Source organism: Cupressus sempervirens, chromosome 5 (assembly GCF_028749045.1).
Source record: "Cupressus sempervirens isolate cs-2001-9-10 chromosome 5, ASM2874904v1, whole genome shotgun sequence".
Classification (NCBI taxonomy): Eukaryota; Viridiplantae; Streptophyta; class Pinopsida; order Cupressales; family Cupressaceae; genus Cupressus; species Cupressus sempervirens.
In genome coordinates, this window is record NC_143122.1 from 466,540,715 (window position 1) to 466,567,461 (window position 26,747).

Genomic DNA, 26,747 nt, shown 5'->3' on the forward strand with positions numbered 1-26,747 from the left:
TAAAAATGTTCTACATGGTGTTCTGTGCCACCAACTCATCATTCTTATCTTTCTTTTAATTCACATATTTCTAGATAACAACTTTGTTAGCTTAGATCTAAAGAATCTTCGATTTCCAAAATAATGCAGCAACTCGACATTATTGAGTTACTGGTGCTCGACACCTTTGTGTTACTCGACACCTATACCTACTCAGCACTGGGTTCTGCTCGGCACTTGATTCTGCTCGGCACTTGATTTTTCTTGGCACTTGATTCTACTCGGCACTTAATTCTGCTCGGCACTTGGTTTTGCTCAACACTTGATTCTGCTCGGCACTTGATTCTGCTCAGCACTTGATTCTACTCGGCACTTGATTCTGCTCGGGACTTGGTTTTGCTCGGCATTTGAACTTGCTCGGCACTTTAATTGGGAATTTTCTCGGCTCTTACTAGCTTGCTCAGCTCCTTCTCTCTAATGAGCTTAGTTTGAGCTTTACAAAAGACTTAGCTAAAACCTTAGATCTTTGATATGTTTCAGTGTGCTCATTCTTTGTATCTTTTAGTATGTCATCCAATACACTATTTCATCAATGGCTTAACTGATCCTTGTACTTCATTACAACATCATAACTTCAACCTTTCTCTAGGTGTTCTAGTTACATCTTATTGATTGCCTCCACCTTGACAATCAACTAATTGATAGTATTTGGATCACTAAAGCAATTGTCATCCCTGCAAGTAGCAAGTTTGACATCAATGACAAAGCAATGATTGAGGATATTCTTTACCAGTTCCATATATTATTCCAACAACTTTTCTTATGATCATTTCAATCATTTCCAACAATCTCCCTCTTTGGCATTGATGGCAAACCAAACTGATCAAGTAATCAATTCAGTTACCACCAAGATTTTATACGTTGGCTTGCTGCATTTTCACTATTGATTACATATATCTCCCTCTTTCATATATATCTCCCTCTTTCTTTGCATTGATCAGTTTTCTGCATATTTCTCCCTCTTTGACATAAATGCCAAAGATGTAGCATCTTTATCATGCAAAATATAAGCTTTGGCTTCTTTTTGTTTTTCTCCCTTTGTCACCATGCTTATGATTAATTTGGAGTTTCTGTTCCTGCTGTCATCCTTTGCATCAACTTGTTAATATTTCAATGATTTATTCCTGTTGATGCAAGGCAGCTTCCTTGTTGCCTTAAACTGCTTGACTTAGGGGTATAACCCCCAACTTTCCTCTAAGATATTCATAGGCATCCTTGGGAAATGGTTTGGTGAAGATATCTGTAGTTTGTTCCTTTGTGTGAATGTATTCCAACTTCACTTGTTTGTCTTCTACCAATTCTCTGACATAATGATACTTGATTGCAATATGCTTGGTTTTTGCATGCATCACTAGATTTTTGGATATGTTTATAGCACTTGTATTATCACAATACAATATCACCAGTTGTATTACTTGTTCTTTCATTCCATTCAATAGATGTGTGAGCCATACAATGTTTGTACAATTGACTGCAACTGCCACATATTCTGATTCTGCAGTGGACTGGGATATACATGTTTGTTTCTTGCTAGTCAAGGTAACCATCCTTTTGCCTAGAAATAATGCACCTCTACTTGTGCTTTTTCTATCATCAATGTTTCCTCCCCAGTCTGCATCTGTATATGCATTGAGTTCAAATTTTCCATTCTTTTTGTAGTATAGACCAAAGTCATCAGTCCCTTTGAGATATCTCATTATTATTTTTATTGCTATGAGATGATTTTCTTTAGGATTAGCAGAGAACCTAGCCACTATTCCAACTGCTAATGCTATGTCTGGTCTACTGTGTACAACATATTGTAGTTTTCCAATCATGGATCTGTACATTGTTTGATTGACTTCAGCTGACTCATCATTTTTGGATAGCTTATTTCCTGTGGCCATTGGTGTGTTGACTGGTTTGGATTCCTCCAATCAAAATTTTTTAAGAATTTCTTTGATGTATTTTGATTGTGTAATAAATATTCCATGTTTGAGTTGATGTACTTGCAATCCAACAAAAAATTTGATTTCTCCAAACATAGACATCTCAAATTCATGTTTCATTTTGTCAGCAAAGCCTTTGCAAAGTACTTCCTTACCACCAAATACTATGTCATCCACAAAAATTTTAGATACAATAATGTCTTTACCTTCTTCAACTTTGATGTACATGTTGTTGTTATCATCAATTCTTTCAAATCCAATTTGCACTAGATACTTGTGAAGTCTCTCATACCATGCTCTAGGTGCTTGTTTCAAACCATAGAGTGCTTTGTGTAACTTACACACCATATCCCTATTGTTTTCATCAACAAATCCTTCTGGTTGTTTAATGAAGACTTCTTCTTCTAGTATACCATTTAAGAAGGTAGATTTTACATCCATTTGATAGACTTTAAAATCTTTGTAGGCATCATATGCAAGTAAAGTTCTTACTCCTTCCATTCTAGCGTCAGGAGCGAATGTTTCTCCATAGTCTATTCCTTCTTCTTGAGTGTAACCCTTACATACTAGTCTAGCTTTGTTTCTGATAATCTCACCATTCTCATCTAGTTTGTTTTTGAATACCCATTTGGTGCCAATCACATTCTTGTCAGTTGGTCTGGGAACCAAACTCCAGGTTTTATTTTTTCTTATTTGATCAATTTCTTCTTCCATAGCTTTGTACCAGTCATCATCTTGTAATGTGCTATGTATTGTCTTGGGTTCAGATTGGCTAATCAGACATGATTCATGTCTTAGTCTATTCCTTTTCATTGGTATTGCATCTTTGTCACCAATTATTTGTTTAGCAGGATGATGTCTTTCCACATATTTGGATAATCTTGGCTCTGTCCTTGTTTCCATGTTTGATCTTTTGGATTCAAGATCACTATGCACTTCATTGTCAAGTTTTTCTTCATCATGTATGCTGTCTTCATAATCAAATTGTGCATTTTCTTCATTCTGTAACTCAGCTTCTGAATGCAACTCAGCATTCACTGGTCGTGAATCGGCTGAAACTGACACTTGTTGTTGATTTTCAATTTGATTGACATCATCCTCATCAGTAGTCATTCCTTCATAAGAATATAAAAAGGTTCTGTACTCTTCCATTTTCTTTGGTATTTCAGCTTGGACTTCTGTTTGCTCATCAAAATTTACTTTTGCACTTTCCACAATTTTGTTAGTTTTAATATTCAAACACTTATATGCCTTACTTCTAGTGGAATAACCAAGAAATATACCTTCATCACTTTTTGCATCAAATTTTCCATTTCTAACATCTTTAAGGATAAAACATTTGTAGCCAAACACTTTGAAATGTTTTACATTTGGTGAGTAACCATACCATAATTCAAAAGGTGTTGTATTTGTACCTTTCTTGACTTGTACTCAGTTCAATGTATGAAAAGCTACACTTATAGCTTCTCTCTAGTAGTTTAGAGCAACATTCTTTTCCATCATTAATGTTTTGGCACAGTCAATTACAGATCTGTTTCTTCTTTCAGCAATTCCATTCTGTGGGGGAGTTCTAGGAGCTGATGTTTGTCTTTTGATTCCATTGTCATTACAAAATATCTCGAATTCATTTGATGTAAATTCACCACCTCTATCTGATCTTAGGCATTTCAAGCTTTTTCCAGTTTCCTTTTCAACTCTAGCCACATACCACTTAAACATTTGAAAAGCATCAGATTTTTGTTTTAAGAACATAACAGTCATCATCCTGGAATAGTCATCAACAAATAACATTATGTATTTATCTCCTTTATAGCTTTGTATTTCCATTGGACCACATAAGTCAGTGTAAACTAACTCAAGTATCTCTTTAGATGTATAGTTTTTGCTTTTGAAACTTGATTTTGTCATCTTTCCTAGCTAACATTGTTTGCACATGATATTATCATGCTTCTTTAATTTTGGTAAACCTCTAACTTTCTTCATCCTACTGATGTTAACTAGATTGTCAAAGTTGACATGACATAATCTTCTATGTCATAACCATTCATCATCAAATTTTGCAAGTAGACAAGAAACATCATCCATATCAAGGTAAAACAAATTACTCTTTGTTTTTTCTCCTTTTCCTATCAGTTTACCATCATTGTCATAGATTTTTGCAGTTTTGTTTTCAAATTCCACTTTGCAACCTACATTGCCTAATTGTGAGACACTTAGTAAATTGTAGTTTAATCCTTCAACATAGTATGCATTGTCACATGAAATTTGTTCTGTGAGCTTAATGGAACCTTTTCCTTTGATTTGACATGGAGCATCATTACAAAATCTAACACTATTTCCATCATACTGAGTAAAGTTAACAAACTTACTTTTGTCTCCTGTCATGTGATGTGGGCATCCACTTTCTATGATCCATCTGTCATTCTTGTTTATACATGTCACCAGTGTTGCGGCTTCTCCTTCATTAGATTGGTCCTGCATGGCTACATAAACAACTTCATCATCATTGTCATCAGAATTTTCTTCAACAATATAACACTTCTTACCTTTTTCTTTGTAATCTCTCTTGTCATCATCTCTTCTATTCTTGTATTTTTTGCCTTCCTTGGAATCCTTTTTCTGTGGACATCTTGCAGCAATATGACCTACTTAATTGCAATTGAAACAAATGATAGGCATCTTACCTTTGAATTTTCCTTTGCCCCTATGAAATCTTCTAGTGAGCAATGCTTCCAATTGTTCCACATCTTCCTCATCAGTGCTACTATTGCTAGATACATACTTCATTTTTCTTCATTTCCTTGATTTCACCTGTTCAGCATCTTTTAGTGATAACTTGGCCTTAAAAGTAGATTCAACATTTTCAGGTTTGTAGTTGTCAAAGTTAGATAACTCAAATGCAGTGAGTCTACCTATTATACCTTCAAAGCTTAGATTATTTCCTGGTATACATCTTAGCTCTTGTATTGCTGATACTCTAATAGAATGGATAGGGAGCAAGGTTCTTAAGAACTTACTATTAACAGTATCTTAATCCAGTTGACCATTCAAGCATCTTATTGCACTTACCACTTCCTTTATTCTTGCACCATACTGAGCAGCATCCTCATTTTCTTCCATTTTCATGTCATCAAATTTTCCTCTGAGACTTTCTCTTTTCGCTCTTTGTACATTCTGATCTCCTCCATAGATGTCTGATAGGGCTTTCCACATTTTGAATGCAGTGTCACATCCTTTGATATAATCAAATTTAGCATAGCTGAGTGCAGAGGCAATTTCCAGCATTGTCTGGTTCTGTTCTTGCTTGTTTTCATGTCTTCAGCAGTAGGAACACCTGTTGGATCTACATGTTCAATGACAATTGAATTTTGGGCATAATCTCCTATGCATCCAAGATGTAGCTTCATAAAACTTTTCCATGCAACAAAGTTGTCTTTGTTGAGCTTGGGAACTTCTCTCTTTGGCATTTTGATCTTTTCTACTAGTAGTCCCTTTGAACTGAATCAGTTGTCAGGCTCTAATACCAATTGTTAGAATTCTTTTAGAATAACTAAGAGGGGGTGTGAATCAGTTATTGAAGGTCCAAATGCCCTATTAATACCTTTTTAATGAATCCATACCCTTTTCATCTGTTCAAACTTAAATCAGTCATATAAGAAAATTACTATAAATCAACATGCAAAGATAAAACATTCAAGATCAACACATGACACAATGATTTATGTGGAAACCCAATTTGGGAAAAACCACCAGTAACATGCTACTTGATTCTCACTCTTCTGAAGTGATGCCTTGTTAAAGGCTTACAACACACTGTTAAATGTGACCTTGTTAGAGGATTTCACCAAACTATTAGGAATGGGCCTGGTTAAAGGTCTTTAGAACATTCACTTGGAATGTCACCCTGTTAAAGGATTTATCTAATGGATGTTAAACCAACCTAAGTCCATAGGATTTATCTTACTATTACAATTGCTAGAAAGTAACGATAATGGTCTTTTGATCTGACATAACTTACAACATACTTTGCAGATTTCATATCACTCTTTTAGTTCAATCCTTATGCTTGGCTTCAATCACTTCAGCTCTAACTGCTTGTTTCCCTCTCAAGCTTTGTCTCCTTGAGTATTATTACTCATTCTGCCAATGCAATCATTCTTTTGGTTGTCTATTTAAACAAAGTTCATGTGCTTTCTTCTCCTTAGCACATTCTACAGCACTTCATGCTTTTATGCTTGACCATGGCTCTCTCTCTCACTATCCCCTTTTTTCCACTTTTTTTTTTCATTAACTTATGTCTTCTTATATAGAAGTCTGATTTGCCTTTTGCCACTCAATTTTTCCTTTCTAATCTTAGGGTTTCAAAATGGATTAGGTAGGATACAATGTATCTACCCCATATCTTGTTCTCTTCTAGAAACTTTGCCAGTTGTATCTTAAAAACATTCTACATGGTGTTTTGTGCCACCAACTCATCATTCTTATCTTCCTTTTAACAACTTCGTCGGCTTAGATCTGACGAATCTTCAATTTTCAAAATAATGCAGCAACTCGGCATTATTGAGTTACTGGTGCTCGGCACCTCTGTGTTACTCGGCAACTATACCTGCTCGGCACTTGGTTCTACTCGGCACTTGGTTTTTCTCGACATCTGAACTTGCTCAGCACTTTAACTAGGAATATTCTTGGCTCTTACTAGCTTGCTCAGCTCCTTCTCTCTAATGAACTTAGTTTGATCTTTACAAAAGACTTAGCTAAAACCTTAGATCTTTGATATGTTTTAGTGTGCTCATTCTTTGTATCTTTTAGTATGTCATCCAATACACTATTTCATCAATGGCTTAATCGATCCTTGTACTTCATTACAACATCATAACTTCAAACTTTCTCTAGGTGTTCTAGTCACATCTTATTGATTGCCTCCACCTTGACAATCAACTAATTGATAGTATTTGGATCACTAAAGCAATTGTCATCCCTGCAAGTAGCAAGTTTGACATCAATGACAAAACAATGATTGAGGAAATTCTTTACTAGTTCCATATATTATTCCAACAACTTTTCTTATGATCATTTCAATCATTTCCAACAAGTTGGTGATCTACTATAGTGTATGTGCAAAAGGATTGATTTGAAAAAGGCCAATGTAACAAATTACAATGAAGAATGCTTGTCAATACAAGATTCCATGAAAATCGATCAGTGATACCTATTTCCTCTGGATTTGCCAAAAGATCTTCTACATCTTAAAACTATTGATATGTAGGAATAGAAAGAGGACAAAAGCATGATACAATCATGCAGAAAGGCAGCTAATCCACCTTTGAGTTGGACCACCCAAATTTCCAAAATATTTCAAAATAAAGAAAGTGAAAAAATACTAGAATATAAAAGAGTCTAAGTTTGGCTATCTTGTTATGGATTCAAGAAACAGTAAGTAGTCAAGTTGGCACATCTTAAACAAAAATCAATTTTATCTTAAACTAAGCAGTTCTATACTTCAAGATTTTGAGGATTTGATATAGAAACATCGATCTCCTTTTGGTCACAATTAAGGTTGGCAATAGTTATCCAATACAGATTTTTGAAGATCATAATATGGTGTTTCTAAAGGTGGATTTAGTTACAAATTGGGTTCAAGTTGTAAAAATTGCTTCTAGATAATTGAGATTGGAATAGCATTTTTATTTTGATAAGACTGCAACACAATTTTTATTTCATGGAGATTGTATAGCTGCTATCATAAAGTAGGTTCCACTTGTCTTGTATGCAAAAAATCTGCAACCACACAAAGGATGCCTTTCTAGATCTTATAATAAGGGAAGAAAGTGGTGAATGTTAAGGCAGAATATAGAATTTAACTATACCAGAGTTTGATCTAGATCTACTCAGATTCTTGGGTGCTTTTGTAACTATTTTTTATTGTTTGTGAGGAATTGCATGCATCAGTTCAATTTGATGAAAGTTTAGACATGATTTCCTTGATAATTGGGATTTACATTTTATAAATTCATCTAAATATAAAGGATGATCCTAATCATATTCTACCCAGGATGATGGGTTGGAAAGTTACAACTCCAAATTCTCAGAAATAATGACCACAAATGAGAGGATTGTGAAATTGAAACCAAATTGACTCTTAATTGTGCACCATCTTGATGAAATTCCTAGATCCACCCTTTACAATTTAGGTAACAAAAGGGCCACTATCCACCTACGCAGCGATCTTAACAATTTTATCCTCAATATACTTGTAAGCCTCATATAACCCTCCAGGAATAAGAGAAGGGCCATTCCTGGCACCCTCTTCACCCCTAAAACCGCCATGCCAAACTATAGAAGCCCCCTCTTCTTTGCCTCCTCTTGCCTTCTCATTCCCACCATCCACAATATAGTCCCCTTCTTCCATGTGGGCAGCCAGAGTCTCAATTGATTTGTCCATGGGGGGCTCTGCTTTGATTAGAAGGATTATGACTCTGGGCTTCTGGATTGAGAGCACAAATTCCTTGGCATCATGGAAGCCTTTTATTGGCAAATTGCCTTCTAGCTTGGCTCTATCTACTGTCTCATCTACCTTTTCTAGGCTCCGATTGTAGACTGAGATGGGGAAGCCTTTTTCTGCATTGTTGAGAGCTAGATTCTGCCCCATCACAGCCAATCCAGCCAATCCTATTCTCAACAATTTAGCCAACTCTTTTTCTTGTATTCACATAATCAAAATCAAGAGTAAGGTTAACATCCAAGGGAGGCTTAGAACTTTTAGCTTACAAAGGACATTTGAAACAAACTTCATTGGATTTTTGCGGCAATGTCATTGTATAGAGCTCTAAGTTTAACTATTTCAACATCAATTATTGAACCAAACTATTTTGGTGTCATCTTCGAAAAGGCTAAACCATCCAAGAGAAAATTTTTCACAATAAAGGCAACATATGAAAATCTCATAGTGATCTAGATTGCAATTTAAACTAGGAAACTAGGCAAGGGATACAAACACTATAGTCAGATCAGCTCTCTCAAGCTCTTAGAACATAATGTAGCTTTTTTATAAGAGCTAGTGTTTTGTTTAGTTAACCCCCAAGTTTTTTTCTTTTGTTTTAATTGGATGTGAATATTTGAATTCCGCTTACACTTTTCCTAAATTGTTTCACTACCATGCAAATGGAATGTTACTCTAGTTACAATCAAATATTATTATGTTTAACTACAACATCCTTCAACCATGTAGAAATATAAGCTTGTACTTCCAATCATCAATAAAAGAAACACTCAAGTACCAATGCTTAACTAAGAAACAAATTCTTTCACATAAAACAATGCAGCTAAGTTGATTTTACATCCTTAGTTATTAATTATTATATGAGAAATTCATTGCATGTCTATCCACATTGGAATAACATCAAATATATAAAAATAACTTCGTAAACTTTTAGGTATAATATATGAACTGAGTTACCTAAAATTCATATTCATCATCAATTGATTCGCCACTATTGTCAGATTTTGCCTCGTCTTCACGTATTCTCTTGCTTGGCAATGCATCCAAAAGTTTTGTCCATACACACCCAATGCACTTAGTTGCCTACAACAATCATAGCAACTAGAATTTAGACCAAGCTTTTGTTCCAATTTGTCATACTATATCAATGTGAACCTAAGAAACAGTTAAAGATGGTGTGAAAATAAATTCAACCATGTAAAGAACAAAAAAATGATTATGCAGCTGGTCTATCAAACCAATTTAAGACATAAGATTACAATGCACTTTGAAATCTTCAACAATAAGGATCTGAGATATGCCAGCCCATATGAATTTTATATAGGAGAAATTTGTAAAGGCCACAATCAGTACAATGTAAACAAGCCTGAAATAATCTTTCAAACTTTTTAGCACCAAGCAAGCACAAAAATATAAGAATGTATCTATTAAGTATGTGCACAAGACAACATTCAGATTCTATTTTGGGTACTACGAGTTTTGGTCATGGCTTATGGCTGATAAATGCTCTAACGACTTTCCTGTCATGTACCCATTGCCAATCAATAATGAAGTAAGATTTTTTTTTTTTGATGATATATTGATTTACACATAACATAGCAATACCATCTAAAGCATTTAAATATAGCTCTTGGAATAGTAGAGCAATAGGATATTTTTAAGAAGTGGGCTAGTGCTAGGTTGGGGTTATAAATTTTCTCTACTTGTGCCTTTTTATTATTGCTCAAAGTTTTTAGGTGGATCAATAAAAAATCCAAACCATTTTGGATTGGCCTCTTACTAATTGAATTGACATGGTTAAGGGGATTCTTTGGCCTTTATAATTAATGTAGGAGGTGTGTTAGGATTTTACTCTCAACCAAAAATGCCCATAACTAATATGATTACAAAGTGAAAATTCTCATGGGAGTGACATTTCCCAAGAGGTCTTCAAGAAGCTCACAAAGGTAACAAATTCATTATCATGCATAATGAGAAAGAAAAAGAGACTTCCCTAATAAAAAAGTGTTTATAGAGAAAGAATAAGAGAATATACCCAAGATTTGGTGTTGCTCTTGAGAATGGTGATGTTAACTTCAAAGGCTTCAAATAAAACAACTCCTCTTCTTAACTGATAACTCTTTGTGTGTGATATCTTCTTACCTACTGCCAATGAACATGACATTGTAAGAAGACTCTGAACAAAGATAATATTTCATGAATATCACCATGTGTTTCTACACATTTTGCAGATTTGTTGAAGACCTTGAAGGAGATCTAAGGCAAATCTATCTACATTATAAACACTTTGCATTTCAAAGGTCAGTTCCTTCTGCATTGCAGGATTTGAGGTTGGTGTCTCTTGCTAATTGAGCCTACAAATTTGTTTGAAGTTATATACATACATACATATATGTGTGTGTGTGTGTACATACACACACAATTCACCTACAAGGATTTCCATGCTAAATATTATATGCATTTTGTCTTCTTTTGTTAGACATCAACTATGTGAATTCCTTCTACATTGCTTTCAGTTGACTAAATATATATAATAAAATATGCAAGTTTCTATGCCAAACTAAATCCAATGTGGACAAATATCTAATAATTGGGATTTAAACTAAGCAAGAACTATATGTTCAAGGAACCAAAAGATGATTGTAATGAGACTATTACAAGCAAAAAAACTTCAGTCTCGTTAAAGAGAATTGGGATGTGTGTTTGAAGACTTAACAAATTTGAGGTTCACTTGGTTTCAAGGATACTATAATATTCTCTACTTCACAAGGCCAACCACGTGAAGGTGGAAGCTCATCTAGCCTCACCCCCCTCCCCCTAACATCAATCTAAAGTAGCCATTATCATCTAATTACATACTTCATTCATTCATTCATCCATTTATGAACTATAACATTCAATCAATACAATCACATAACATTCATTAATATGATATAAAATTCAGTAATACACAATACTAATCAAAACTTCATTAAGACATAACAATATTCATTAACATAAAATAAAAATCTTTATTAATACACATTATTCATACATAATTACTTTTTAAAAAGTTCTTTCATTATTCAACAAGGTTTATCAAAGAATATTTCTAAAACATCCTTTCTTTTTTTTGTTTTTTTGAGCTCTCTTAAGAAAAGTGCTCATAGGAGCATCCATATCTACTTCATTCTCCTCCTCTTCTAGCACGTTTAATGTCAAATTATGATGGCTCCTTCTCTTTGGAGGAGTAGGAGGTTGCTGCACTAAAGGGGGCTCTGTTGCAAGAACAAGTGAATGCGATAAATTGACATACTCTTTTTCTTTTTCTAACTATTACAAGTTTGTAATTAAGTACGAGTACAACATAAAATGCATTTTTCTTACCTCACAATTCCACATCATGTACATTAACATTTTTATTTGCCACCACATCAACATGTTGAATACTTGGAACATGGTCCACTCCTTCAACATTATGTTCAACATGCTCTGAAATATTCAAAAAAAGGATGCACATCAAATTCCAATTGAAGATGTTAAGTTGTATTCATAATTGCATAATTAATTTCCAATAGAAAATTAATACCTCCACCACTATAATGCACATTATGACCTTCGTTAGGAGTAGGTTCTGTGGTATGATATGGAAGTTTCAATAAAATGTTATGCACATTGTTATGTAGTCAGTTTACGTTTAAAACTAATACCAAAAAAGAATCTTCTCAACAATTTAATTTCATTTACTTTTCATCTAACCAATTTACCTGTGAGATATCATTTGGTGCACTGGATTCCTAGGCAAGGCTTATAGATTCTTCATGTAGGTGTGCAACCACAACTTTATACCCTTCCTTCAAGGCAATTTTTCTATCTTCATCTATGACCTCCACATTGAAATCTATGCCCTGTGTTTTTTGCTTGATAACATTAGTTTTCCATGTATGGTTTCATTAAACAAAACTATTTGCAACATTATATTAAAAAAAAAAAACAAAATTCATTGCTCTACTTACTAGTCGAGACTGCAGATTCATATAGCCACCAGAGCCAAGTTTGTGTTGGCCAACCTTTTCTATTCTCGCTTTTGTAGCCACGGATGTGTCCTGCAATCTATGAACAATTTCAAACATCTCAGATTATATATTTACAAATATCAATAATTAGTGCATGATTACAATGTACTTAATACTATAATGACATACCTCTTTTTTCCCTGTGCTGCTTCATTATCTCTATCTTCACATAGCCTTTTCTCCTTTGCATCTTCTATTATTTCATTCCACTCCATTGGTGGAATCATAGGAGGATAGTTTTACTTTGGGTTATCCTTAAGACCCCTTCTATGTTGATTCCTCATAGTCTTTATATGCTTTGTTGCTCTTTTCAGAAGTAGGCCAGTGTCAAAAATGTTTTCCCAAAATTTCTCCTCAATGGATGCAATCAGCTGATTTTTTAATTCCACAGCTTGTAAATTCTACCTTTTTAAAAACAAACATATTGTTAGATCAATAACTTTAATATATTACAATAAATAGAAGAAAATAAAAATTATGGGTTATTGATATGAAACTACATACCTTTTATGTATGGTGGGTCCAAATAGTCTCAATGTCATATGAAAAGGATGTTCAAAGAAAGCATTATTACCTACAAAAACATAAAGGATTTATCAGTCCAAAATGAGTAATGTAAAAGTAAACTAAATTTACACTTTAAATAATATCAATTTTAAAGCACCTGGAAGCTTTTGTTCTCTTAATGGAAACATAGTTTTCTTATTCAGCAACAATGTCCCTTCATACAAACCAGTACTAATCACACGAACTGCTCTAGGAAATGGATCAGCTTCAGTAATACTGCTCTTTGTTGCTCTATCAATTGAAACATCATAACAATTAAATGATAATTTTAGTACTGCTCTCTGTTGGTCTACCTCCCTGCCTATGTCCATGTCTCTCTATGTGTGGCTATATATATATATGTATGTATGTATGTATGTATGTATGTATGTATGTATGTATGTATGTATGTATGTATGTATGTATGTATCTATGTATGTATGTATCTATGTATGTATCTATGTATGTATGCATGGTGTGTGTATGCATTTTTTTTTGTGTATGCAAGCTTCTGTAGACATCATTTAAGAACTAATATGCTACTTTTTTGTTCATCAACTTGTAGAAAGACATTACAAAATATAGCAAAACAAGGTTTTACCAATTCTACTGGGCATAAACGATGATGTTTGCATGGTCCTTGTTGCTGATAATGTAGTAGACAATAGTGGACCACCAATCGAAGGAGGAGTCTGCACTTCATCATGAGCTGAAGAATAGAATATTGTTAGCCAACACATTTGCAATGGATAAAGATCAAATGGGATACTAGCGAGAAACGTTGACAAAAAAAAAGGTAAGTGTTATAATGTTGATCAAAACAAACAAAGTGTTACTTACATGAAGGTACTATGAAACAACCTTGACCATGTTCAGCATGTGATGTCACAATTAGCACATATGTCTATAAAAGAACACATAAAATCAGAGATCATGATCCATAAGATACTATAAAATATTAATATCTATTGAACTTCTATTACTGCTTTAGTCAAATTACTACTTACTTTCAAAGATTGGATTCTATGGTCCAATTCTATTCTTAGTGCCTCTTTCTCCTCACTTGTGTCACCCTTGATGATAATTTGAACAAGCTCATCAGTGTATCTTTGTGTAATTTGTTGGGTGATGAATACAGGGTCAGTACTAAGGCCAATGTCATGTAGATATGATGCCCGAATTTTAGATTGCATTTGATTAGCGATCATTGTAGCTTTTTCCTATCATTTGTGACATCAAATATTTGTATACTTTCATCAAAATAACACCAAAGTCATAAAGAAAAGAACATAATAATAGAACATTTGTTTCTATATTAACATTAAAATTTATAATAATTAATGTTTACCTCTACTGAAGGTGTCTGAGATGGTGCATCCATATCACCCTATGAAAAAAATTAGTAAGTCTTACAAATCAGCAGCGAAATTAAAGTAATAGACTTACCAAAAAAAATATTAATAATAAAGTATATTGTATATGTAAATCATTTTCCTTAAGTTAAAAATTTAGTGTAACTAATGTTTATATCTAAAAAAATATTTGACATGTTCTACTTAATGTTTATATGTGCACATATGGTTTGGAAAAAAATATTTGGTCATACAAGACCCCATCATAGTTGACATTGATTGTACCTAAAGATTTCATTGATCATCATGATCTTCATCCATGTCATCATCATCATCACCATAATCGTACTTGTCACTTTGATCGTCATTGTCACCACCACCATCTTCATCACCATCATCATCCTCTTGATCACTATCATCATCATGACCATCATTGCCATGATCATCACCATGATCATGATCGTCATCAGCATCATCATCATCATTATCACCATTATCGTTAGCATGACCAAAATCATCACCATCTTCTTCTTCTTCATCACTGGGTAACTATCATTCTTGATAATCATTTACTTCTTCGATCACATTATACTTTATCGAACTTTCTCTTGGGTCATGTCTAACAACAAATGACCAACTTGGTTTGTCTGGAACACCAAAGTAAAACACTTTCTAGCATTGACTCTGAAGAACATAGGGCTCATCTTTGACTGGCTCAAATGACCTTGTATTAATCATAGTAAATCCACTATTGTGTTCAATAATAGTCCTATGAGGATCATTTCAATTTAGTCATAACCTAAACCATTTGATGACAAATAGAACTCTTTTGAATGAATTAAAGTCACACTCAAGTATATCATTTGAAATTCCATAGTATCAATTTTTAGATTGTTGAGGATGTATGTCAGTTCTAGATGAAATATTGGTGACCGCAAAGACAACACTTATCCCAAAATCACACGTTTTCTTCATTTCATCTAACTTTTTTATGCAAAATTTATAGCTATGGTAGTACATAGCTTTGTGGTGTTTGACCTGCAATTATTCAAACATGTCAAGAATCTTCTCATTGAACTATGAGTTGATATTAAACTTATGTCTCATGATTAGTAATCTTATGCATACCTTTGTATCTCTTAATGTAAGGAAAATCAAGTGCAGAAACAACTTCCTACACTAATCTCATAAGGAAAGTATGATGCAAATCCTATTAAAATCTTCTACACTTATAGATTCAATATCATGTAGACAACAATATTGTAGCCAACCATGCATACAGAAAATAGACAGAGAAAGAAACACATAACACAAATATTTTTTGGTGGGGAAAAACCTTTTGGTAAAACAACCCCACCCCTTCAGAACTTGCACAATGTATTATCTTCAACACAAGGTTACAATACACTTGAAATGCAAGCTCAACATTGACAACAGAAGACTCCAGTAGTTACTCGTAGTACCAACAATACACTATTTTGCATCACATCTCTTCGCAACCCTAAAAATGCTTATAACATGCGCTTCACTTTAGGGCTACTCCCAAAGGTAAACCGTATTAGGGTTTTACCATTCTCCAAAAAAATAGGAACCCCAAAAAAAAAATTTCCAAACCCCACTATTGGGGTAGAGTGTACAGTACTCAAATATCTTAATTGCCACATGTCTTCACCTTTCATTGAATCTTCCTAACATAGCTCTTACGTGTCATAGGAATCCAACAGAACCATTTTAGTCATGATCTCCTTACACACAATTCAAGATGTCGACACATCAACATTATTTGCAAGAAATATATTTTACAAAACAAATAATAAGAATAGGAATTATACAAGGTTGAGACACCTTATTCCTAACACTTAAGCCATATATTAGATCAAGTACCATTGGCATAACATTGGGATCTCCATTATGATGAGCTTCTTTAACCAATAATTCAACACCATCCCATTTTATTGAGTGACCATTTTCTTGAGACTATTCAATCCACATTGTCATCCAATCAAGATTGTTTGCAATATATAAGTGTAGTGCATCCCACTCATGACCAACTATAAAGGATACAATTACACCAGTTAGAAACAACTTATATATATTGATGATGGATAAGAATTGTTAAATTACAAAAAAAAACATATAATTACCTCTCACCCTCCTCAATCTACCTTTCCCCGTCAGGTACTCCCCTTTGAATTTGTCATTATAGTTGGGATCCCAAATGTGATCTACATGGATACCTACTGCAAACTTTGAAAGATATTCACTGATACACACCATAGTCTGGTATATCATATATCCCACTATCATAGAACCCTCAGGACGTACTCTTTGTCGAACCAAGCCCTTCATAAATTTCAAGTGCCTCTCAACCATCCACATTGATCTAGCTTGTACAAGTCCACACAATTCAAGCTCCTCAACTTGATGTATGAAGTAGTGTTCTTGAGCATTGAAAAATGTTGGAGGTAAACACTTTTGCATTTCACACATAAGCTATGGAATTTTTCTCTTCCAATATTTTATATCTTTTCTATCAATTTCTTTAGATGATAACCACCTAAAAGAGATTCAACACGCAAAAACACATAGAGGAGATTTCAAATAAAATTATACAATAGATTTCAAATAAAAAGCTACAAATCTAAGAAAAATCACTCTTCTAACCTCATGTATTTTTCAAGATCATATATAACTTTTTTAATACTATTGTCAAACTATTGTGGAAGGGATAGAGGTAGGACAAACTGCAATCATTAAAAAATGATCATTTCAATATTTTATTAAATAATGCAACTGGTACTACATTCAATCTTACAAATATACTGTAAATAGAAAACATGACTTACATTGAGGAAGGTATGCCAATCATGTGTCTTCAACCCTGGCCCAAAATCACCTTTCTTTGATAGAAGAGTGCTTATATTTGCAACAAATCCTGTTGAATTTTTTTTTTTTTTTTATGACTTCTTTTAATGCATCACTTTGTTGCTCCATTAATAACCAAGGAAGGGCACTAGTCTTTATGTGATCTCCATTCCTATTTGATTCAATGAAAACTTTTAGTGCATGATTAGATTCATGAATGTTAGTACAAATTTTAGCAATTTGTTCTCTATCACGCCTTCCATCCAACATTTTCTATAGTGTCTCTGTTACATTCTTTCCAATATGCATAGCATCAAACAAATGTGTGATTGGGGAGATCCTTGTAGTATGGTAACCTACTAAATTGAGTAGGATAACTTTTCATTCCTCCAAGAAGTTGGTCATTGATGCCTTGACGACCTTCATGAGCATCAATTACAGCATTAGTAAATATAAGACAATATCAAAATACAAATTATAAACTTCGGACGACAAATTGGACATTACCTCGACGATTTAGTCGATCATATTTCAACTTCCATAAATGAAGTGTCATTCTTCATGGCTTTGATGATATCTTTTCTTTCCCATTGAAAAGATGTTTTTCAGAAATTCAATACCTATGATTATTGTGGAGAAAGTGTCTAAACTCATCAAATACCTGCTTTCCTAAACTTCTCGAATGATGACATTTCATCTTTGGACCACAAACTAGACACGCAAATTTTCCCTTTATCTGAAGACCTAAAAGATCATGTATAATTGGATCATGTACAATTATCATGTGTAACTTAAGCATTCGATAATAATGTGTAGGCACTATAACAGACCAAAAATATGTGATCTTAACAATATAACATACCGCAAAAATGAGTTAGCCCAGGGGCATCATGTATTGTCCATACAAGCATTGCATGGAATTGAAATTTTCGATGTCCTATCAGTCTAGAGATGTCATACATAGTGATGTCATTCCATAACTTCAACAACTCATCAATTAGGGGCTCAATATACACATTCATATCTTTAACTTGGTATTTACCTAACAATTGAATGAACATAAACATTACATAATTATTATAACCATTTTCATGCACTATTTATAAATTAATTTAGATAACTATAAAATAAAAAAATACCTCGCACAATTATTGACAACATTATGTGCTCCCTCTTTATGGACATCCAAAGAGGAATGTTATTGTTAATAAAAAAAATAGGCCATACTGAGTAAATAGATCTCATATCTCCATATGGATTGACACCGTCCGCTACCAATGAACATTTCAAATTATGAAGTTTTTCTTTAAAGTGTGACCATGTTTCTTCTATCTCTTTAAATGCAGAACCATCGACAAGCATTCGCATAATGTCATCTTGACTTCTCTTGTGTGCATGGTAATCCATAAATTGTGCCAAGCAAGCGCCCTGAAATAACCATTCAAGACGTGGAATAATGGGAATGTACCAAAGAACCTTGTGAGGCACCTTTTTTGTTATTTGATCTGACTGATATCTACTAACATGACAATCAGGGCATTCTATTGCAAATTCATGTTGTTTATGATATAGAATGTGATCATTGGGACATGCATGTATTGTCTAATACTTTATTCCAATCTGATCCATAATGTTAGATAATTCTCAATACAAACGAAGCAAAATGTTTGATGGTGGTAACAAAAACTCACTAATCAACCTAGAACAACAAATATCCATTGTTAATATAATGAATAGTAATTGTATGCTAACATTGAAGATGATAAAAATGACATATCTTAGCATACATGACATTGCTACATTCGATATACTATTCATAACCTTTAAGTTCACCAACACTATAGCCAACAATAGAGTTGTTTGGGAGCCTTTGTACAATGGCTCATGTGCCTTCTCAAGTAAAGGTATATCAAGACCATCTTCATCATTATTATCAGATTCACTAGTACCATCATTGTGAGCCTCTTCATCACTTGCCCCAATAACATCTTCTTCAATCATATCCTTTGGCACATTATCATCTTCTTCGATGGGAGTGTTATCTTTAGCTTGGATATTCACACCTCCATGTTCCTCTAGTAGGAAATCCACATTTAGCAATGGAGAAAAATCATGGCCCCCTTCAACATGACCATATTTCCTACAATGACTCTAGGCTATTGTGATTAGAATTCTTCGATTCTTTAAACCCTTACACTTTTTGCAAGGACAATAACATTTATCGGGTTTTCTTTGGAACTAAGCCCACAATGTAGCCATTGTCTCATTTTTTTCTTTTGGGTTCATATTGTCAAGCGTGGTCTTTCTTCATAGGAAAATATACCTACAAATAAATTAGACATGTTGTGATTAATGTTTATATCTGCACATATGGTTTTTGTTAATTAATATTTTCAAATGTAACTAAAATGATTACAAACATATCAAAAAGGACCTTCACAGGGTCTTATTACATCAACTATTCTAACATGGTCATGTTGGTTATCTTGAGACCTTAATGTCTTCTCATGCCTTCAACCTTGACCTTGATGCTCCTGCATCATTCTCCCAATGATCAAGGAAAGTTGGATCATCATGGAATTGAGTAGGCAGACCTTCTAGGAAGTTGCAATACTTCAACCTTGTAAGTGTCGCGTCAATGCAATGGGTACTAAATAAAAAATTTAAGTTGATGAGAAATGGTTGTTATGAATTCAAATTGTAAGTGTCACCTCAATGCATTAGGTATTAAACAAATAATTCAAGCTTATGAGTATGGGTTTTTATGAACCACAACTCATGAAATATGCATTAAGTCCATACCTGTTGTTTACAATGAGTATGGGTTTTTTTTCTAAGAACATACCTGCTATTTACAATCAGTAAGTTTCTATATCCTCTAATAAATTTGAAGCAATGAGCCAAAGTCACATGGTTGAAGATGATCATTGTCCCCTCAAAGCACCATCGTTTGATAAATTGTTGCATTGAAATATGATCGAGAAAGGGCCTTTCCACATAGTATGTTGGCACTATTTGGCAATCATCGATCATGTGGTTATTGCAAGAGGCTAAGGAAAAAACATGGAATCATGGAGATAGTGCAAGGACCAATCATGGAATCATGTAGATGTGCACTTGATCTTAATACTTTTTATAATCAATGGCTTTCTTTCCAATGTCTATCTCTCGACTCAACACTTTTTTTTCATTTTTCTTTCCTTCTTGCTTCATCATAAATACTTGGTTCACAAGCACTTATGGTGTTCTTCTTGCTAAGATTATGAAGTGGACAATGACTTTCAATCTAGATAATCAAATGTTTGGCTCAATTTTTTTGGGTAAGTGTGATGATATGTAGTGCACTATAAATTTTCTCTTCAATGAAAGGATTAGCACCTATAATTTTCAAATGGTGATCAACCAGAACTAGCTAACAATCTAACCTTAAAAATACATTTTATGCCAAATTCCAGTCATAGTTAAAGACATTTAGCTATTGGAAAATGGCAAGATTGTGTCTTATTTTAGATATGCAATAAAATGGGCAAGAAATGTGGAAGAAAGTTAAAGTTAAGTTTTTATCCACCAAAACATGAGTAAAATTGTATAAACTGAATGCATTTTTAAAAATAATGTCAATTCCCTTTAAAAGAAATATTTTGCATGCAACTTACTTGCTGAAGATATTTCAAGTTTAGCAACTCTTTAATCATAGAATCCACAATAGTTGGAAGCTTTGACCTGTCTGTCAGTTGTGACTTGGCCTGCAGCAACAAAAAATTTATTAGCATATGCATCTCAACATTTAAAAAATACATCAGGCAATTCAAGTCAATTTCAGTTTGTAAATTAACTGGCATTTGTTTCTTCTTTAACATATTCAACAATCAAGTACAAGGATTTTTAGTTTGGACTCTGCCCTGATGAGCATTCCCTTACAATCAAATTTACTTAGTTTTGCATTGTAGTTTGCATCAAGGAGAACATTTGATGATTTCAAATCACAGTGAATGATAGATGGATCGCAGTGCTCATGCAAATGCTTCAGCGCTTTGTAATATTTAAGGCATAATGACTTTAGATTCTGTTGCACTATCTTTATTTTTACAAAAGAAAAACACAGAGAATCTGCTCTTGGCTCAAATCATTATCACTATTGGCTCAAACCATTTTCACTGAAACTAAATGAATAGGCATCAGAAAAGAGATAAAACAATGCCAAAACAAAGGATGGTCTATTTAGAAGTTTTAACAGCCCATAACTACTTTAGGGGGCTTATTGAACCTATGTAGAATTGAAAGTGAATAAAAATGGGACAAGGTTAGGAATTGAAAGAGAATAATAAATTGATGGGGACACAACCCAAGAACAGAATGGACACAAACAAAAAGGGAAAATTATATTAACTGAGAAAATAAGCTAGTACAAATAGTATAGGAAAATAAACTTCGAAACATGCCCTAAGGCTTACAATAGCATAAATCTGGAGATAATTTCTCCTTTCAGTACCTCCTCTCAAACTCCACTCTGAACTGCCTTTTACAATGCCAAAAATCTCCTTAAATAGACCCTGAAGGGTTAAGGACTAGGAGTACATTCTAGAAAGTTCTAGTAGGCATCCACCGACCAAATAGAAGGTTCCAAAAGTTGCGGTAGAAGTTGGCGCAAATCTAGAAGAATCTAGAAACGGTAACCGAACTTCCGGGAGGCATAACTTTTGAACCATAGCTCCGATTGACGAATCGTTTACATTTTTAGAAAGCTCTCAAAGTGCTCTATAGCCCTATGGACAAGCTTTTCTCGTCCCCCATCTTTCAACCCTTTTTGAGGTCATTTAATGCCCCTAACCTGACTTTGAAGCATTCTTAGGATATCTCCAAAACCTGAAAAAACTGCAATAACTTTCAAACCGTGGGGCCTTTTGACCTGATTCTTTTTCTGGAATGTTCTAAATCACAATTACATTCATCTGGCCAATTCACACCTTCTAGGTCACCAAAATGATGGCCAAATTGCATGCTCCTATTTTTTTGAGATTTTCTAGCACACTGATAGTTGAACTGTGAGAGTTGGAATCTTTATTTGACCCAAATGGGTATCCAAAAATGTAAAGACATGAAATAGAAACTAAGTCTAAGTACATTTTTTTTGGGTGACACAAGATTGCCCTTATACCTCTGGATGCTCCTGCATCATAAATGAGTATAGAATCTCACTTGAAAAAAATATAACTAAAGATTTAATGTGATGAAGAAGACTGGAAAAGAAAATGCCAATGAATAGAGCACATCAGGATGTAATGATCATGTTGACAATAGAAACATCTACCAGTTTAAGCTCTGAAGCCATGGTAGTTGCGCAAAACCCACAATCATCCATATCATAGTTTTGAATTAGTGAGAACTTGCAACATCAAATTATGTTCTTGGAAATAGCTGCTTAAGATTTTGTGCATGGCCACACATCTTTTGAAGTGCCACGACTCTACAATATTTTTATTCTACATCAACAAAGTGTAAAATGGACTTAAAAGTACAAAGTTATTTTTGAACAAGTTATAAAATGAAAAAAATAAATACAAATATTACAAATATAACTACAAGCAAATAAAAATAAAATAGAATAAAGCAAAAATTGAACATTCCAACCATTCATTAAAGTAATTGATGCAAAGTGATTGAAATGCATTCAGACAACCAATGCATTTAAAGATTTATTAGCTACAGACCATTATCAGATTGAAATCAAACTATATATATTTCCAAGTCTGTCTTTAACACCTATATTATGTGCAACATTTCATATATTGATTCCTAGCCAAGACTTTTTTAATTTTAAATTCAGATTTCTTTTTCTTGTTTCCATATACTGATTATAAATCACTATTTTATGCAGAACATTTATGACAAAATTTTACAGAAATAAATTCTAAAATATATTAATGACAAATAAATCTAAACTCAAAAATAGCCCTTTACCTACAAGAGTTGAACAAAAATTTAAAAAGTCCAAATTGATCGACATCAAAAACAAGTGAATAAAAGAGATATACCAAGTACAGAGGAAAAGTGATCTATGAAAAGTGATGAGACTTTTGATAAGGTTTTGGGCTAATGAGATTATTGGTCGAAATTTATCAAAACTTAAATGCTACTGAGATAATTTCTGGAAATGTTTTTAAAAGATCTTTGGTTCTATTATTGTATTTAGAAATAGGATTTTTAATTTGGGCTAAAATTGAATTTCATAGTTTCTTAAATTGTGAGCTCCTGTAGCTACAATTTATGTGTATTGAAAAGAAGAGGGAATATAGTTGAGAATAATCAAAGAGGCCTTTGATTGACCATTTCTATTTGAATTTAGTGTTTCATTGCAATATTCTTTGCACAATGCTGAAAACATAGACTGATAATAATCCAACTATTTCATTGCAATGTTCTTTGTGCACAATGTAGCTAGTATTGAAAGGTGGTGAATGAAAATGTACATACCTAAAATGGGGGTTTCCATTATCAATTGAGTTGGAAAGAACATGCATGCTCTCAGGCATTGAATATTTTCCATCTGCACCTCAAGTGTGTGGGAAATAACCAAATTCCTCACAAGCCAGAAAGATCTGCACGATATGAGAGAAAGATCACTAGTTTTGTAAGCATCAAGATCATGATTTGAGTCATAAGCTAAGAAAGGAGAAATCTGAATTCCCACAAACTCTACACTGATTTCATCAACAACTGCTTCCACAACTTCAAGAGAAAATCTTATTTAATTGTAGAATAGTTGATGTAATAAGTGTAATGGGATAGTAACAAAGTTATTTTTGGCCAAGTTGGAAATGCTTCAGTGTCTTTTGGTGTGAAGTGTTGACTATTGGCTCCATTGGGGGGGGGTGTGTGTTTAGCTAATCTAGAAGAAATATAGGATCAATGATGGTGATTCCTTGTATTAACTTGCACACAGGATCCTCCAAGTTGGAAATGCTTCAGTGTCTTTTGGTGTGCAGTGTTAACTAGTGGTTCCATTGGGGGGGTTAGCTAATCTTGAAGAAATATAGGATCAATGATGGTTATTCCCTATATTAAGTTGCACATAGGATCCTCCAATTTTCAATTGATTGATTGCAACAAATAAAATATTGCTCTTTCTATGTATTCAAATAAGGAATTTAGTTGAACCAACCAAGAAATGTATTCATGAAACACTTGTGTCCTACTTCAAATTCCAAGAGAACTCAACCAATGTTGTTCCCACTTTAGCAGATAGCCCCTTTCACGTACTCCCTTGCCTCTCTAATTAAGTGAATACTCACAAAAGTTGCCTATCATGAGAAATGGAGCCATGGGGATTACATTACTACCTTAAAATTCAATAATAAACTAGGTGTTCCAACTATTCATATATGTGCTATTGATATAGATTTGGAAATGGTCCTTACTATCAAGATAATTCAAATGGAGATTGGATGTGAACATTGATTATGAAGAAAATGCCTGCCTGAATCAACTCAAAGTAGCAACTTGATAAGGCACAATAAGCTTGTCTCCCAAAGAGGAATAATAGTCAAGGAAAAGCATGATATGATCCTTGCTATTGATGTTAAGGGTGCAGACCTGCACAAAATACTAGATGAGGTCAAATATGCCATGGCAATAGATGCTGAAAGTACTAGATATTCTCAGACACATATTTGGTCTTCTGTGAAAGCTAACTTCACTTCTCATTCTAATACTGGGATTAGAATTAGTTCTATTGATGTAGATTTTGCAACTTCTATTGTCAACATCATTAATTTCTTACAATCTATAGCCCAAGACCCTGAAAAGACTCAAAAATTTAAATCATCAAATACTGATAAACTAGTTTTTAGAATTTGGGAGTTTTCTCAGTTAGTGGATTACTTTTTGTAGTGCAAAGAAAATATTACAAAGCTAATTGTTGAACTGATATCTTTGTTATCTCAATTTAGGAAAATGTTTGCTCTTGGTTTCAGTGAAATCTTCCAAAATGAAGCCACAAATTTTGGCAACCAATTGCCCAACCTGATGCAATCTAGTTTTCTTCATAATTTGATTAGTACAGATAATTTCACAAGACAAGAAAGTGCTTAGGATCTTTTAGGAGAAGAAAAGGCTAATAACATATGCTTTCAACTAGCTGGTGGCAATTTACACATAATTAGGAAGCTTAACAGCATTCAAGTAGAAAAAACATCTTTGGAATCTAAGTTGAAGGCCCAGGTAAGCAGAATTGGTGGCCTGAACTCCTAAATACAAAGTTATGGTTAGTTTTCTTTATAACATATGGCTTAAGATAATAATGGAGGCCTGAACTCCCAAATAGTTAAGCCTTTTTTGGTACATATAGAGTGGCCAAAAACTTGGCAAGTCGAGGTAAGGCATTGTTATGGAAATGATTAAGGATGGGCTGAACTTGTGTAATCACTTAGTGATGGGGTTCAATTCCATGGCTTTAGTTCTCTTGGGATTTCTTTTAATATCATACAGCTTGATACAAGCCTACAGTCAAGGTAATCTAATACATAAGTTGTAATATTGCCAAGTTTGAAATCTTTCAAGAAGCGGGTCATCTATGCATAATTCATGTTGTTGCAAGTGATAGTAAGCATATCTAGAAGTGATGATATGGTCTTCGTTGAAATCTTTGTAGAAATGGATCTTCTAGTATAATTTATATTGTAGTCATTGATAATAAGTGTTAGCTATATGAGATTTCTACAATCTATAATATTTCTTTGTGTTGTTTGTGGACTATGTTTATTTGTATGGACATCTTAGATCATATCTATTGATCCAACATTAGGATCTCCAAGAGTTCATAAGTAGAAAGATGAAATCTATAAAGTTCTGATGTTGGATCATTGAATAAGATATGAATGTTGATGGAAATAAACATACACAATTAAATCAAGAAACGATAGAGAGAAATGGTAAGTATATTTGAAACTGATGAAACTCTTGTAACATCATAGTTGAAATCTTCCTTAAAATAGATCCTTGCATAACTTATGTTATAGAAACTGATAGTAAGCATGTATGAAATGATGAAGAAGTTACAATACTATCTTAGTTGGAATCCTTCAAGAAATGGATCCTCTAGCATAACGTATCTTATCGTAACCAGCAGTAAACATATTTAAAATAGATGAAGAATTTAGCCTACAATGATAAATTGCTGACTTGGGTCTCTTCTCTTGCATATCAAATTATAAAGAAAGCATTACAAATGGACCATCCAGCTGCTTCTACAACTGATGAATCATTCCTTACCTCCTTTGGGAAGAACAAGGTATTTATATGATATAAAGCTCTCTTATCTTTCTAGATGGGTACAAGGGTTTTCTCCTCTTTAATTCTAGGGTGACTATATATAAGACTTCTATAAAACAAAATGAAGTCAAACATTATGTTTGATACAACCTTAGATTCATGTAGCATATATTGTAATATGGTTCTTTTTGTT